The sequence below is a fragment of the Apis cerana genome, linkage group LG4 (assembly GCF_029169275.1).
Source record: "Apis cerana isolate GH-2021 linkage group LG4, AcerK_1.0, whole genome shotgun sequence".
NCBI classification, from domain to species: domain Eukaryota; kingdom Metazoa; phylum Arthropoda; class Insecta; order Hymenoptera; family Apidae; genus Apis; species Apis cerana.
In genome coordinates this window covers 2,118,394-2,137,387 of record NC_083855.1, presented here as the reverse complement: position 1 = coordinate 2,137,387, position 18,994 = coordinate 2,118,394, and the positions used below count along the sequence as shown (strand labels likewise).

The 18,994-nt window shown below is 17.0% G+C and overlaps 1 protein-coding gene across 3 annotated transcripts in view; it reads left to right on the top strand.

Moving 5' to 3' along the window:
* Positions 1-18,994, top strand: part of LOC108000079 (acyl-CoA Delta-9 desaturase) — a 36,951-nt gene continuing 17,957 nt past the window's right edge. The window contains exons 1-2 of one of the 3 annotated variants that reach the window (XM_062073507.1): positions 1-272; positions 14,394-14,623. The gene's annotated coding sequence lies outside the window, so the exon portion shown is untranslated. Of the gene's footprint in view, positions 273-14,393; positions 14,630-18,994 lie in introns of those variants that run through there. The other 2 variants (XM_062073508.1, XM_062073506.1) reach the window with 2 other exon arrangements.

The following is an 18,994-nucleotide window of genomic DNA, read 5'->3' as shown; positions in this document are numbered from 1 at the left end:
TTTTGTATTTTTTGCAACATGTGCATACATGTGATAACTTTATATAAAAAAATAAAATTTCGAGAGATAAGATGGAGAAAAGCTAACAAATTGTGAGATAGAAAATTGTAGTTGAGTTAAGGAGTACGATGGCCGCAACCCTTATTGTAATAGTGTAATTAAATTCGTTTTTCATTTTATAACTTGAAACTGCTGACCGATTTTTTTACGGTGTGATTCATGAAAGTGATTTCTTAAAAATTTCTGAATAATTTTATTAGTCAGAACGGAAAGTAAGTAAAATATATCTTAAGGGATGTTTATTAATAATATTCTTAGGTTATGATTCATAATTTAATGCAGATCATGGATGCAATTTATATTTTAAAGAGAATGTCGAATAGATTTCGTTTAGTGTTTTAAACAATAATGGAAGATATTGAAAACATATCAAAGTCAATTAAGCATAATTTACAAATTATTGGGTGATGAATTTTACTTTATTCAATTAGTAGATGTCGTTTATAAAATTTAAAATTTAAAATATAAAATTTAATTTAAAATATAAAATTTAAATGGAATTTGATAAAAATTTAAAAAAAATTTATGGAAAAATTAGATAATAAAAATTATATTTTGATGTCTATAATAATTATAGAATATATATTACTTTTTATGTCATGAGTTATTATTTATGAATATTTTTAATATTATTTATAAATAAATAAATAATTTAATAAATAAATAAATAATTTAATAAATAAATAAATAATTTAATAAATAAATAAATAATTTAATAAATAAATAAGAAATAATATTTATAGACTTCATGATTAAATAAATACGATTTTATTAATAAATCATTTAAGATTTTTGTAATATTTAAAATTCTTATTTCTAGTTATTATTTATTTTATTACATATTGTTGAATATTTCTTGCGTATAAATCAATTCAAAATTGCTTCAATAAAATTATATAGATAAATTATTTCGTAAAATTATAAATATTAATTCTCGAAATTATATAAATGTTTTATAAATTTTTTTATAATATTATTAAATCCTATTATATTATAATAGGATATAATTAAGAATTGCTTAATTTTACTATTTTATACTATATATTGTATATCCTATATATATTATGCTGTATATTAACTAGTTATTATTAATTTATATATTTTTTTCGAAATCAATTTTAAATTTTATTCAAATTTTTTCCTATATAAGTTAAAAGAAAAATCAGTTTTTATTAAAATCTTATTATTTTATTTGATTTTTTATATAATATTCAAATATTCAATTTTTAAAAATTTCAAATAATCAAACTTCTTTTCAATTTATAAAAATTCTCAGCTATTCGTCAACTTTATGAAATGTAAAATGTGATACATCTACATATCGATGTAACATTTCGCTGAAAAGAAATCTGTTATAGCACAAACTTAGTAATTAAGTCACATGAATCGTGCTCATGAGAACTATGCACCCACTTTCTAAAGTGATATATTATACATAATTCTATTTTATTTTTGGATATAACCTTGTCGTGTCTTTTCATATGTTATATTAAACTTATACGTACAAAAGCTAGTACCGTTTAATCGCTCGAAGGCAACTCGAAAGTTTTAGTTTGAGTTTACAACCTCAATTTCGAATCTTGTGTTTTGTTTTTTATTCTCTTTTATGAACATTTTTTATGTCTTTCTTTATCTTTTCGATTTTTTCTTTGTTAATGAAGAATATCAGTAAATCGCTGAACTAGTTTGATTGTCAGACAAAGTTTTGTTCATTCAATATAAATTTTTTTTTCAACTATAATAATTAAAATAATCGAAAATATTTTAAAAATTATAAATTTAAATTATAATTTGTTTGCTATTTTTTATATGGTTCTTGAATTTTGAAAAGATTGAAAAGAAATATTAAAAAATGTAGTTTTGAGATTGTATGGATTAATATTCTATGACATTAGTTTAATTTTAAGTAGAATAAAATGTAAAATAAACTTAAATATGTAAATAGAAATAAATATTTTTATTTTTTCAAGAATTTTGTAAATAAATTTTTTTTAAAATAGTATAATTTTAATAAATTAGTATAATTTTAATTTTATAAAAAAATGATATTTCATATTTATTTTAATATAAATTAATTTTGAAACGATTTATGTTATATTTCATTAAAATGTAAAAAAATAATATTTAAAATAATAATATTTCAAACGAATTCTTAATTTTAATATTATTATAATATAATATATTAAAATCGTGTTTAATATAATAATATAATAAAGAGATCATGTTATTACTAGCCAATAGTAATAGTCTTTTTTTTATAAATATTAAGCAGTATTATAAATATAATATTAGTGATAGAAAAAAATAAAAAAGAAAAATATTGTAGAGCTTTCTATGATTAACATAAATTTGTATGTATTTCTATTTATTTTATATTTTTGGATTATATTAATAGAATACTGTATATTTTTTTTATCTCATATATATAAAACGTATATTAGACTAAATTTATTATCAATGTATTGTATAATGATCTTTATAATCCTTATAAGATCAAAAATAAAAAAAAATATTTTGAATATATTATATCAATGTATTTCATTATTTAAAAAGATTTAATATATTTAATGTAATTTACTTTTTTTTGTTATTTATATCGAAGTTTTTCCTTTCTTTTCTATTATAAGACAATTTTACCATTATAATATTATTAAATTATAATTAAAAAAAGTTTCGATAAAGTATAAATACAAATAATATCACATTATACAAAAAAAATTTATAAATTATTACAAAATATTATAAATTAATACAAAAAAAGACTTGAATGAAATGTATAAATGAAATATAAAACATAAGAAATGAAATATTCAATTTCTTTTTAAATTATGTTATTGCTTTAATTATGTTACAACTAAATATATTATATAATAATATTTTATGCTTATTTTAAGTTAGTTTAATTAAATTTTATTATAATATAATAAAAATTATACTTTGAAAAAACTATGCTTCAATATCGAATTTAAATGCTTTTCTTATATTTTTCAAAATTTAACAATATATGAAAAATTGATATTATATTTAAAAAAATAAAAATTCTTTCATTAATATAAAAAAATTAAATTAACAAATATAAATATAAAAAAATAAGTTAGTTATTAATAGTAACTATTATTATATTATTATTATATTATAATATTATTAATAATAATTCATAAAATATTTTAATTATAATAATTTTAATATTGCTTCTTGATGGAAAAAGTAGATTAGATTTGTTTTATATAAATCAAAATTTAATCAATATTATTCTCAATGAAAAAATATTAAAACATGTATAAACATTAAAAGTTTTATTAAGAATTTAGTCATTTCATCTGCAACTTAATATTGTTAATTTGAAGACTTTTGAAATTCATGGAATTCATCTTTTGTTATATATGACATAAATATATTCACATAAATATTGCATTAAAAATGAATTAAAAATCAATTTTATTTTTGTAAAAAAAAAAATATAAAAAATATTACACGCGATTATTCTGATTAGAATATAGAAAATTATAAAATATTTTTCATTGTATTCTTTTTTAACATATTATTTATGATAAAAATATGTAACTAGTAATGATATACCTTAAGTAAAAAACTCAAGTTATTATTAGCAAAATTTTACAATCCACATTATACAAATTTTGATATTAAGTTTGGTTAATTTGATTGATTATTGTATTATTGTATTATTTTCAAATGTATATTTTTAATTATAATGAAAATACAAAATTAAGATTTAATTTAATGTAATCTATTTTGTATAATTATATATTTATAATAATTCTTATTTTAATTATAATAATTTCAACAATAACATTTATGAATTAAATATTAGTAAATAAATAATCATTTAAAATGCTGTCGAATTTGTAGTTTTGAGTAATTGATATTATGTAATTCTTTGTAACTTAAATTTACATTCTATTCAATATAGATCTTGTAACTTTAATTGAGATCAATTTTTTAAAAGTTTTTTATATATTATAATTTATATCTTCGAGTATATATACAATATTTTTGATTCTAACTTATATAAATGAAAAAAACTAGATCATAAATATTACTAAATATTATTAAATATTATTATTAAATGTAATTAAAAATTATTATTAAAATAATTATATTAATTTGAATTATAATTATAATAATTATATTAATTCTGAATTTTGATTTTGTTTTTTAGATATTAAACATAATACTAACATATTCATATATTCATGGAATAGGATTATATACGCAATAATAACGACATAAAATAAAAAATGTCGAGTTTTATTTATTAAATTATAAATAAATTTAATTAGATGAATCGTGACGGAGATATAGAATGAGCTGATAAAAAGAATGAATTTAAAAATCAAAAAATAATACAAATAAAATAGAATATCAAAATATACAGTAAATATTATCGTAAAAATAAACTAACTATCATCAACATAATCAAATCTGTATTTTAGAAAGAAAATTTATATTTCAGGTACATTATTACTCAAGTAAAATCTAAAATCTAAAAAAAGAATAAATAATAAATAGAATAAAATTTTTATTTGAATAATTATTTAAATAAAATATTCCTAATTTATTTCCATATTTCCATAATTTATTCAATACTGTCCGATTTACTGTTTCTATATTAATTATCAGAATTAAATTTTAATTAATTATTTTCACTTATATTTTTATTTAAAATATATTTGTATATTGGAAAAAATGTAAATTAAAAATAATTATGTATAAAATATATATTCAAGAAATTAAAATTATTCAAATCAGTTTATTATCAGAATATTGGTCGTTTTATTATTGTGCAATTTTGTATAATGATTATTTATACATTTTTTACTGATTATTTAAAGAAATTTCTCATAGAAAAGTATATCTGGAATATCCGAAGCATGCTATTTAGCAATTTTTATTATTATTTTCGCGCGATCAATTAATTTAAATGATATTTACCATTATCATAATTGAAAGGAAAATATTAATTTATAAAAGTACATAATGCGAAAATACATAAGACAATCATAAAGTAAACTAATATCAGAGATAAGAAAGAAAATAAGAGATGACTTCAATCGTCAAACTTGACTTTTTGTCAATAAATAAATCTGTTATCTTTAAGTCTGAATTCTTTTTCAAGAATAGAAATTATTTATATTTAATATTTTTAAGAAAACAATTTTCTGATTAATAGTTAATAATTAAGAAAAGAATTCTATATTGTAAAAAAAAATGGAAATCCATAGGTAAAATTTATTATAACTTTTTTTTTTTTTATTTTCATCCAATCTACAATTAACTGTGTTTATGTTTTGTTTTTTTAGATAATTAGTTAATTTAAATGATTGAAATTACCTTAAGAATGAAATTTCTTATCAAGAGATAACTGTAAATACGGGAAAAAGAAAGTATCATTTCAAATCGAGAGGTAAAAATATATCCTTGACCTAATGCCAAAATGACCTAGAAATGCGGAAAACTAGCAAAATATTCGGACACAGATTGAAAAAATTTAGATAGACATTTAATTAAAAATTCTAAATATTCTAAAAAATATTCTAAAATAAATAATATAAAAAGATTATTGTGAAATAATATGAAATAAGTGAAATAATTTCTAGATATATAGAATATTATTATATTTGCAAAATATAAAACCAAAACAAATATAAAAGTTGATATCGGTTAAAAACTTAATTATTAAATTATAAGCAATTGAAATTTGTTGCATTAGATGAAATGAAACATAACTTGAGTAAAGTTTTGAAAAATATTGGCAATCGAAGCAAAATTTGAAATAATAAAGAAAAAGAAATAAATTCCAAATATAAAATTTTAGATTCAGCAATTATTTTTTAAAATGTTAATAAAAAAAGTTTTAGCATTGTATATAATACTATATTATATAATAAATAATATGTTAAATGCTGTTTTTAAAGGTATTATTTATATAACTATTTTTGTAATATTAATTCATCATAATATCATTGATAGTTAATGATTTGTGTGTATATTGATTTCATATTATATATATAATTTCATATTACATTTCAATGATTGTAAATGTCGAAATCTCTGCTATAAATAAAAGATATTGTGTGTGTTGTGTGAGGTACAAATTATATACATATACATATTTTATTATTATTATATTTATTATTTATTATTATTATTATATATTATATAAATTATTACATATATACAATTTAAAATTGGTATGAATAACACAAATGAGAAAAAAATTCTATAGCTTAAAGTAAAATGAAAATTAACAATAGCAAAATTACCCAAAAAACTTCCTTTTTGAGTAAATTAAGTTTGAAATTATTCAAATACATTAATTTTAATGTTTATGTTTTTAGGTGCCAAACGTTGCAAAAAAAAAATTTCATAAATATATTAAAATTCTATATTTTTAAAATTCTTCTATATTTTTTATTATTAATTACACATTAATCGTTACAAATGGTTATTTCATATAAAACTTAAACTATTTATGATAAAAAAATTACTTTAAGAGATAACTTAAATTTTGTAAAATTTATCGCATCAAAAAACAAAAAGAGTATCTTTGTCTTTTGTAAATATGATAAAATTCAAGTTAAAATATCTTTAAAATTTTTTTGTTATAAATAACTAAGTAGTTTGTTTTAGGAAATAATTATCTATATTAGTTGATATATTAAAACATATATGATTTTATTTATGTATTAATTTCTTTAATTAATTTTCATATGTCTTCTATATATCTACAAAAAGATGTAATAATAATAACGGAATTATGCTTTTTTTATCATGCAACTGAAATATTTTTTTATATATAAAAGAAATAATTTTTTTTTGTTATTTTTTTAAATGTTCATATTTATTCATCTTGTGCATATTTATATTACATAAATATATATTATATTTATATTATTACGTTTATTATTTATTTATAAATAAAATTTATATAATAAAATATGTTTATCAACGTAAAATAAATTTCTTTAAAAATTATACAATGAAATTACGTTATTATGATAGTATTATTAAATTTCGATGATGGAACTATTGTTAATTATTTGAAAAATTAATTCTAACTAGAAATCGCAATCTTTATTCATCTCCAATATTAACTAATATTTAATGTACTTTATATATGACGAACTTTTTTATTTAAAATGTATATGAAGAAGGTTTGAAGAAATAGATAACAATTTTTATGTTGTACCAATTGGTGATAAAAATCAAGAATATATGACAAGAATATATGACAAAAATTTATGACAGTTCGAAATATGGTTGAACGGTACATGTTCTTTCTCATTTTGATTTTAATGATCTTTCTTCAGATTCTTTTTTTAACTGTATTCTTTTCCTTTTTTGTCAAAATATATTATTATTTTGTGTAATCCTTAAATTAAATTGTATTTTATTTTATTCATGTTATATCGATATATTTTTTATTTTATTTTTATTTTTTTTCTTTTATATTTATTTATTATATTTATTATATATATATATATATATATATATATATATATATATATTATGTGTACTTTTTATTTTATTTTTTTATTTCTTCTTTCTTTTTTTTTCATTTTACTTATTTACTATTTTGAATGATTCATTAATTTCAGAAATGAATATTAAAATATTTCTTCAATATTTTTTAAAAATTATATTTTTAAATATGTAATATAATTTTCTAATTTTTCTTATTAAATATTGATAATTCATTAATTAAACATAAGGATATAATGAAATAAATCTTAATTCAATGTCACTATCAATATGAATATTATATAAATTATATATATTTATAGATACAGCTAATAAAAACCAAATACAATGAATGATTCCATTATATATTGTCAATAACAATTCACATAGTTATTGATTAGAATTAAGTGTACTTTATCAATTATTCAAATATTACATAAATAATATTTACATATATAAATATACAAAGATTTTAGGTCGGATATCCGACGGAAATTGCAATATATCTCTGATTTACAATTTTTTTATTAAACTTTCTGATCATTTTTAATTTTTACATAAATTTATCTTAAAATAACGATTAATTCATGCATTAATTATAAAAATTGTTAAAAATTTTTGAAAATTTTGAAATTTTTCATATTTTCCGTAGAAGTTAGATCTAATCAAATAAGAGCAAAGATTTCATTAAGAATGTGTATTTATATATATATATATATATATATATATATATATATATATATATATATATATATATATCAAAATTAAATAAAAAAAATGCAAAATTTAAGTAAAATATAATGATTCTAAAATTGTTTTTTTATAAAAATTCAAATTAATTTATTCAAATCTTCTATAGTCTTTCTATATTTAATAATAACATGATAGTTCAAAAGAAATTAAACAATTCTATGTTTTTTTAATCTAAAAATTCTTCTTTTATTATTATTCCAAATTATGATTTTTTAAGTTTTTTTTCTTATAATTTTTCAGTTTTAATACAATACAATATTCTATTAAAGAACATAAATTATGATCTATTATTATTATATTATATATATATTATATATTATATTATTATCAATAATTATCAATAATATTATCAATAATTCCTTATTCAAACTAATAATTAACACTATGCCACATAAAAATAAATTCCATATAATATGGATATTGTTATAAGCAACGATTTATATTTTTGTTCAGAAAAAAAAAGTCGTAATAACTTGTTCTCGATATTTAGTCTTCTTTTGCTATGGTACGCATGTTTTGCGCATAAAAATTTACATCTCTGGAAGTTCTTGGAATAGAGGGAATCGGATCAGCGAAGAAACGATATTTCAAATTGGGTTAATGTAAAGAAAAGCAGATGAAACTAAATGGTACATTTGTTTTTAAGAAACTTACGATTTGATGATTACATGTTCTTATTTAGAGAATTTCAAACTTTAGATTTGGAAAATGCGTATGTTTGTTTTTTACATGTTTACAGTTATTTAGGAAATATTGTTAAATTAAACATTGATGATGTTTTCATGTTTTTAAAACTTATGTGAGGTATTTCGTTATTTTAATATTTGAATGATTTATTTTTTTGACGGATTTAAAGAGAAATTTGTGAAAAACTTGAAGGCAAATATTTTTGGAATAGAATTTTGTTAAATAGTTTGTATTTTCTATTAATAAAAATTACATGATATTATAATATCTATTTTGTAATATCTTTCTTTAAGAAAGATTATAAGAAGATGGAATAGAATATGAATAAATTCGTGGTTTTAATTTTATTTATTAAGCCTTCTGTGAATTTATAAAAAGATTTATGAAAAATTTCAGAGCAATTTTATTTTTTCAAAGAAAGGTAAGCGAACTTGGTAAATATGATAAAATATTTTAATAAAATTTCAAATGTTTTTATTGATTTGTATTTATAGTTTTGTAGTATTAATTCGATATATTTAATATTTTTTAACGCTATTATTTTATTTTTAGTATTTTTAATATTTTATTTTCATTACATATATGTTATTATAACGTTATTTTTTTTTATTGAAACGTCAATATGTGACATTGATGATGAATATATTCTTAATTGTTATATTTATTTTTTTGTAATCCAATTTATTTTTATGTTTAAAAAAAAATTATATTTTTATGATTTGAAAATTTGTTCAATAAATAGATGTTTTAATATAAGAGATAAAAAATTATTGATATTACTTATAGTCTAAATAGGAATAATTTGGAGGAATAATTCAAAATGATTGATATAAAAATAAAGCTATTTTAACAAATATATAGATATCTAATTTTAAAATTAACTTAATATTAATTTTAAAATTGACATAGCATTCTGGAAGATTAATTTTTAATTAGAAATAGAATCAGTTTATAAAAATTTGTTATAAGATAATCTTTAGAATAGAAATATTTTCACAAAATATTCATTGTCATATTTTTACAAAAATAAATTAAATCTATTTATTATTTAAATAATTTATAAATAATTGTATTTTCTAAAAACTTTTTATACTAGAAAAAAAAATTAAAATAACAGATTCTTCTATATCAATAAATATATTTGAAGCGAACATATCTTTAATATCAACTTTACAGAATCATTTTAGAATCATTTTATTTATATTTTAATAAATATTCGTTAAACTTATAAATATAAATAAATATAAATTTGTATAAATATTTCTAAAAATGTCAAAAATGATCAAGAAAAAATTTGTCAATGAAAATTCTCTCTCTCTCTTCTCTCCCCCCCTTTTTTCACAAATCACATTCTTTGAGGAATAAATTTAAATAAGAAATCTAGTCTAACGAAATAAAAGCTCTTTGTGTGATTACTTTATTTATCGTCGTTAAATTGATTTAATATCGTCAAATAGTGTTGCATTCATATAATCATTTCGAATGGAGCATGTAAATTGACACATTAACGAGGTGATTTTTCTTTTTTCTTTTTCAATGAACTCTTTGCCTTGAACGTGTCTCCAAAGGATTTTCTTTATGCGTTTCGCGACACGATATGAATGTCATACTTGATGCCTTTTTGTACTCTCTCTATTTGGGTATCTCGACATTTGTCTGTTTAAAGACTGCAAGTGGGGGAATGAGACAAGAGATATGGAAGTTTACTTTTTTTACACCAATGAGTGGTTGAAAATAAAGTTTCTTTTCATCTTTCAATTAAGAAATATTTGTATAATGTAATATTTTATGCTTTATACAAAAATTAACAGATAATACGTGAAATGCACTAAGAGATATTTGGAATAGTATATTTGATATTGTCTATATAGACATATAGACATACTTGCAAATGCAAAGAATTAATTGTTAATACGAATAAAATAAATAAATAAAATTTCATTTTACATATTATTTTACATATTATAATATTTTACATAGATCAAATATAAAATTGAAATTCATTTAATAAAATGATAATAGAATAGAAGTTCAAAATCAGATAAATAAAATTTTAACCCATATAAACCCCTAGAAATTAATCAGATATTAATTCTGATATATTAATTTGAATTAATATTCAATTATTATGATGTTAACGACTATTGTTTTATCTACAAGAAATCTCATCTTATATATCAATCAATGCTTTTCTATAAAAAAAGTATTAAATTATAATTATTAATTTAAAAGATATTTGAATTTGAATTTTTTAAAACTTATTATATGAGAAACAAGAAACATACAAAATGATATTCATCTGTTGATTTTTCTTGATTTTTACGCAATAAGATTTACGAAATTCAAAATAAATTATCTTTTAAATTAATATTTTTTAGGCATTTGCAGATATAGAAAATATAGAGCTACATCGATATATGATTTAAAAAATATATAATTTTATTTAAAAAAAATTGATTATATTATGCATTTATTTACAAAAAAATTAATAACATCAAAATATATTCCATCTTTCTATTTAATTTTTATTTTGTGAAATTTTTTTTGCTTATAAATAATAATTCTGAAAAATATTGCATTTGTTTTATACATATTTGAGATAGTTAACATGTTAACAATTATTTTTTATTTTCTATTTTTTTTATGGATTTTATTATTTTTTTTATTTTTGTTCTTTATTTATTGAATGAATAATTCCGATATATTAGAAATATAAATAATTAAAAGAGATTTGTGCAATTGCATGATCAGTTTTATGTAATAATGATTATGGAATGAATAAAAAATATATAATAAATACAATATAATAAAAACATAAAAATAAATATGTGTGATTTCATTTATTATGTATTTTTTTATAATCATATAATTTTATTCATAATCACTATTATATAAAACTGATCATGCAATTGTATAAATCTCATTTGATCATTATATTTCGAAATATATATCAGAATATTCTCGTAAATTAAAAAAAAAAACAGTTTTTTTCGGTTTGTTTTATAATGCTCATTTTGTAATAATTATAATAAATTAATTAATTTTTTATTTCTAACATATAATAAATCAGTAAAATTTTCATTTTTAATACTTATAATATATTGTATTGCAATATTAAATTTTATACACATTTATGATATTATATATATGTATCCAATATTAAATCTATTGATTTATTATCTGAATATTATAAGAAAAAAATGTATTAATTTGTGAGAAAATTCAAATATATTCAATTCAAATATATTTACAAATTTAAAATATCAAAGTAATAAATTTTGATTAATTTTATGTAATAAATTTATAAAAAAAAACGGTACATACTGAAGAAAAATTATAAATTTATTAAAGGAGAAAAAATATGGAGTTTCTTAACAGAAAATAATTTTTAATATACTAATTATATGATTAATTACTAAATATTAAACCTACTTATCTTAATTTTTAATAAAAAATTGCTATTTATATATTCTTTTAATTTATTTGTTATCTGAATTAGTTATCCAAATATTTTTTGAATTTAAATTTTATTATTACTTAATTTATTATTTATTACACAAAAAACTATATGCATTAAATAAATAAAATCTATATTTGTACTAACTAAGTATTTTAATATGTATTAAAATCAATTAATAATGTATTAAATTCAATAATTATAATAAACAAACATATAGATAGCAATAATTTTTAGTACTCTATATGTTCAAATATTAATTCAAATATCCATATAAAAAATTGATTTTTCAAAAATATAATCTATTTTTCTTGCTTTTTTAAAAAATGATATAAATAAATTTCATCTTTTGCAAGTTAATTAATCAGCTAGATAACCGTGAAAAAAAGATATTTCAATTTTGACGAAAAGTATATCGATATTTTTATCAAATTTTTGGAAAAAATATTAATAGAAACGAAAATTTAACGAGTTTTAATGGATTATATTCTCTTAAATTTCATTATATTACGATACATCTTCATTTATTGCATTAAAACATTATTTATAGTTTTCCTTTTAGTAAAATCAACTTATTTAAATTAGAAATCTTCTTATGTATATCATTTTTGGTTTTAATGATTTTATGATTACAAAACATATATTAATTATGCAAAAATATAAATATAAATTAATTCACCAAAAATGTTTTTACAAAAATCAATTTTTTTTCTACTCTTAATTATTTATTTACATAAGAAATTGATTTTAAAAAAAATTATGAAATTAAAAACTGTATAAAAATATATATATGTATATAAATTTTATAAAAATTCTAAATACGAAAACTCAATAGGAATAAGTTATTTTGAAACAAAATGTATAAAAATTATGAATTTTGTTTAATATTAATATGATAAATTCATAAAGAAGCTAATTTTTTATTAATTTAAACGATTTATTTTTTTTTACGATTACATTCAAAATTATATAATCATAAAAATTACAATTATATGTTGTAAAATATAAAAACAATTAAATTTCTTTAATAAATTAATAAAAATTAAAATAAAAATTTTAAAAAATAACAGAATTATAAAATGATATCTCTCTTACTTTCATTTTAGAAATTAATAAGAAAAAATATTATATTTATAAAATACCACAATTACTAATTTATCCTTTTTTATATTTTTCTATATATTTTGTTTTTCGTATTTATATATATATATATATATATATTTTATATATTTTTTATTTCTTTCTGTTTTTGTACGTTTATTTTGTACATTGAATAGTCAAAAATATATTTATACGGTTATTAATTTAATTTTATTCGTTATTTTTTAACCATTTTTAACCATTTTAGAAAATAATATTATAATATAAAATTATGATACAATATCCTTTGTAATAGAATTAAATTAATAGATAAATAATAGATAAATTTGAACAGAAATTTTAGAAATAAGATAAATCATTTTTAAAAATTATTTAATTTTAGATATAAGTTATTTATTGTTTTCGATCTCTATATACCATTCTGAAATTATGTATACGAAGGATACAAGGATTAAATCTATAATAATTATATAATTATTAACAATTAAACAAATAATTAATTGTATAATATATTATATTTTTTTAATTATATTTTCATTATCTTTCTTTGCTATATAAAAATAAAAATATTTGAAGATCTGAGAATTTGAAATTTTAAAAATTTTGAAATTTTCGAATTATTTATCTCTACAACAAATGGATAGAACAAAACATTTTGCTTTCGTTTAAATAAAAAACGAAGGGAAAAGATATTAGATCTTTATAATTAATATAAATAATTTAATAATATTTATAATTAATATAAAAAATAATAAAAACAATATCTTCAAAGCTTATTTTAATCATGAAAATTAAGTAGCATTATTTCTAATGTTATTCTTTTTGATATTTTTCACATTTCATTTCAATCCAGACCACTCGAATAACTGAGGAATCGTGTGGGGGATTTCGTCGATGCGGTTTTATGGGTCGTCGTAGAGTTGATAAGTAGTACACACGCTCTTACATCTCCGTATTTCGTAGTGAACTTGCCATCAGCTCGGATCACGTCTTCAGTCTAGAGAGTCATCTTAGACAGATTTTTCACGGAGCTCCGGTGATACATACCCAAAGGATCTACTATTGAAGCGAATACAATAACTGGTAGCAGTAAGTTATTATTCAGCTCATGTTAATGTCAAAAAATGATAATTTTTTTATAAATAATTCGATAAACAATAGATGAATGATTTCAAAGAAAGTTGATTTTTTTGAAGTTGGATGGAAGAGGAATTTTTGTTGGATGCATTCGAAGTATGAATTATAGATTATTATTGAAAAGTGAGATTAAGAAAGATTTTTATAAAAAAGGAATTTTGTTTATTTTTATATTTGTGAAGAATTTAGAGAATTTAGAGAAAAATTAATTTATTTATTGCAAATAGATAAGGAATTTTTTATTGGATATTCGAAATAAATTATGGATTATTGTTAGAAAATTTAAGAAAAATTTTTGTAAACAATGATAATTTTTCATAATTAGTTAAATAATTAATGAATAAATTTTTGAAAAAAACTGATTTATTTGGAGATATAAGGAATTTTTGATTGCATACATCCAAATTGAATTATGTTGAAAGATGAAAAATTTTTAATAAAATAGAATAGAATAGAAATTTTAAATAAAAAAGAATTAAAAATACATTTCTTAAAGAATCAAAGAATGATAATAATTTGATAAAAACTGATTTATTTGGAGATATAAGGAATTTTTGATTGCATACATCCAAATTGAATTATGTTGAAAGATGAAAAATTTTTAATAAAATAGAATAGAATAGAAATTTTAAATAAAAAAGAATTAAAAATACATTTCTTAAAGAATCAAAGAATGATAATAATTTGTAATAATATATATATATATATTACTATTTCTTACAATTATATATGTATAATTATAAAAAATGTATAAATATTTATTTATTTATTTTACCACGGTTGATAAGAATTGAAAAAAAAACAAAATTTCATTTTTATTTCAAGACTTTTGAATCAAGTTTAAATATTTTTTAAATACAGTAAATTTAATTCTCGATTACAAATTTATATAAGATTTATATAAGGTTATTCTACGTGAGAAAATAAGTAAGAAAAAAAAAATTTTTTTTTTACAAAATCAAAATTGAAAATATATAATCAAAAAATAATCAATTGCTCATATATTTAATCGATTTTCAAGTTTGATTTTTATAATAATTAATTTTTAATTGAAAAAATGTTATATGTTATATGTTTTGTTTAATTTTATTTGTTGATAATTTATTCGTATTTCATTACAAATTAATTATCTACAATTGATGATTTTATTATATATATTTATATATATAACAATATATATAATATTTATTGCTGTGATTTATAGATACGCGTTTTAATAGGATTTTATTTATATATATATATATTATTTTTAAATGATTATTAATAATATTAAACATGTTAAATATCAAACATCTTCTTTTTTTAATTATAGATTTTTCAAAAATATATTTAAATTTTGATAAAATATTGGTGAAATAGAATTTTTATTCAATAAAGAATTTAATAGAAATTAATAAAAAGTAAATATATTTCTCTTAAAATAAATTTCTTTTTATTCAAAATTTCCATTATATCAATATTAAAATTTATTGAAATTCAGAACACAATCTTTAAATAAATATTCTATTATCATTGATCTTGTCTTTGCAAAAAAAAAATGCTGATAAAATTTATATTTTTTCTTTTCATTGATAATATATTTTCACTGCACAAAAATAGGTTTCAAATTTCATCGAATCAACTTGCAGTGTTATTTGTTTCTTGGGAAAAAAAAGAAAAAAAAAAAATAATTGATTATATTTAGATAATCCTAGAAAAAAAAATTGATTTCCATTCTTTTTTTATGTTTCTTATAATATTTTAATATGCAATTATATTATGAATAAATACATATTTTAATTAATTATTAATTAAAATTAAAGAAAATTATTCAAATTGCTAATATAAAACTTTTTCTTTATTGCTACTAAATTACATTCAAATTTTAAAAAGCTAATTTCTTTATATATAAATTTTTTATTATCTATTAGTTATGATAATTTTTAATTTTTGAAATTAATGGTAATTTTTTAAATTTTTTCAATTATTATAATTTTTAAAATTTTCAAAATTGAAATTTTTTATTTTTTAAAATAAATATTTTTTCCTTTTAAAAAGTTAGAAGTTTGAAAACAATATCTTTTAATTTCTTAGAATATGAAATTATTTAAAATTTATATTATTTATAACACTATATTATTTACACTATATCATTGATTTACTTTCATGAATTTACTTTCAATAATTATAATTTTTTTTTTTTGTAAAAATATTTTTAAAAATTTATTCATTTTTATTTTAATAAAATACGTATATAATTTATCAAATCAGATAAAAAAAAGAAAAATATATTCTTATTTTTCATATATCATCAAAGTGATGATATAAATGATATTATTATGTGATGATATGATATGATGATATTATTTTGATTTTTCTTTTATTTTCTGTAGCAATTTGTGTCGTTCGAATAAATTTCAAGCATGCAAAAGGAAATGATTTCCCTCGAAATAGTGGTTCATGGTTCGTTTTACTATATTGTCGATGGTAGTGATGTGCTATATGTTAAGACATTCCATTCACTTATTATTTCGAGGTCTTGCCATCATCCATCTCACAGTTTAGGTAAAAAATCGGAAAATAAATTTTTCTGACATGAAAAAAAAAAATTTGAATACTAAAAAAAAATAGGGAAAGAAATTAGGGAAAAAAATGATATTTGAAAAAAGCATTTCACAAAAATTTATATAAAATCGATTGATTTTTTGGAATAATTTTTTTTATTAGAATTGTAGTTTTATATATTAATTCAATTTTATTTTTAAAAAAATATTCCTGATAGTGAATAGTTGGAGTTGTTTATTATTATTGATAATTTGCATTTCTACGTTCTATAATATAAATAAATAAGTTTACGATAATTAAAATCTTTTAATTTTAATAATTTTATTAATTTTAATAATCGAAGAATTATAAATATAAAATAGATTGCTTCATTAAAATTTCAATGTATAATTAATATAAGAATAATATTAAATAATGAAAATGAATTTTTTTATACAAATTATAATTTCATTTTTTCAATGAATATTAACACAACCGGTATTGATGCATAACTATAATTTAAACTATTGTAAGTTTAATTTTTGTAAAAATATTATGCGATATAATATTCTATATGTAATATAAATTGTATTAATACAATATAAAAATGTAATGTTTATACAATATTAAACATTATATTATATTACACATATTTTACAATTATATTATAAATATTATACAATATTTATATAAATATTCAAAATTAAATTCTAAATTAGATATTATATCATTTTATTTTTGTATACATATATAAAAATTAACTTAATTATTATATATTATATTCATCATTATGATATTATTATAATAATATTTTTCTTATTATTTTGATTTTTTAGTATTATTGTAATTCTTGAAATAATAGTGATTTGAATAATAATCACAGTTGAATAATATTATATTGTTTTTACGTAATAATTTAATATAATCATGAATAATATAATTCATATAATTCAAATGTTCTTTCTTATATAATGAATTCATAAATTAAAAAATTATATAAATTATGTTATAAATTATGTAAATTATATCGGAAGATTAATTCCAGTTTATATATTTAATAATTATATATTTAATATATTTTAAAAAAACTATAATTAATTATAATTAATTATAATTTAAAAAAAGAAATAATGCATAATAATATATTAAAATTATAAATCTTTTTTATTTATTTTTTAAAATTAAATTTAAACTTTAAATCATTGATTTAAAATCATTGAATTAGATCATTGATTTTCGATATCGCATGTAACATATATATATATATATGTATAATTTCAATATTATATTCTTAAAAAAATTCAAATTCAAAGAGAAGTAACATCTTTTTTATCTCTTTCTTTCGCAAGATTAAAATATCGAAATTTTTCCCTGAAATTTTCGATCATGTATTTATTTCGTTCAATAATATATAATTAATCTCTTTCTACTTGGCATATTTTCTTAAGCGACTTTTCTGCTTACTAGAGTGGAATTGAATCACTTCGAAGATCCGCGATATAATAATATGGAAATAATATGGAAGCATGATCATTTGAAATTTTGATGATGATTTAAAGACATATTGAGATTACGACTTTTATATTTTTTTTGTTTTTTAATCTCGGGTTTTCTTTTCAACGTTTATAGAATCCTTAATTTGATTAAACTTTTTGTGATTTTTAACATATACAACATTATTTATTTCTTTAATATTTAGCAACATAATCAAGTATTAAAAAAAAATTAGGAACTTTTCAATTCCAAATTGTATTAAATTGAAATGTTTAAAAAAGCAGAGACATATGTTATATA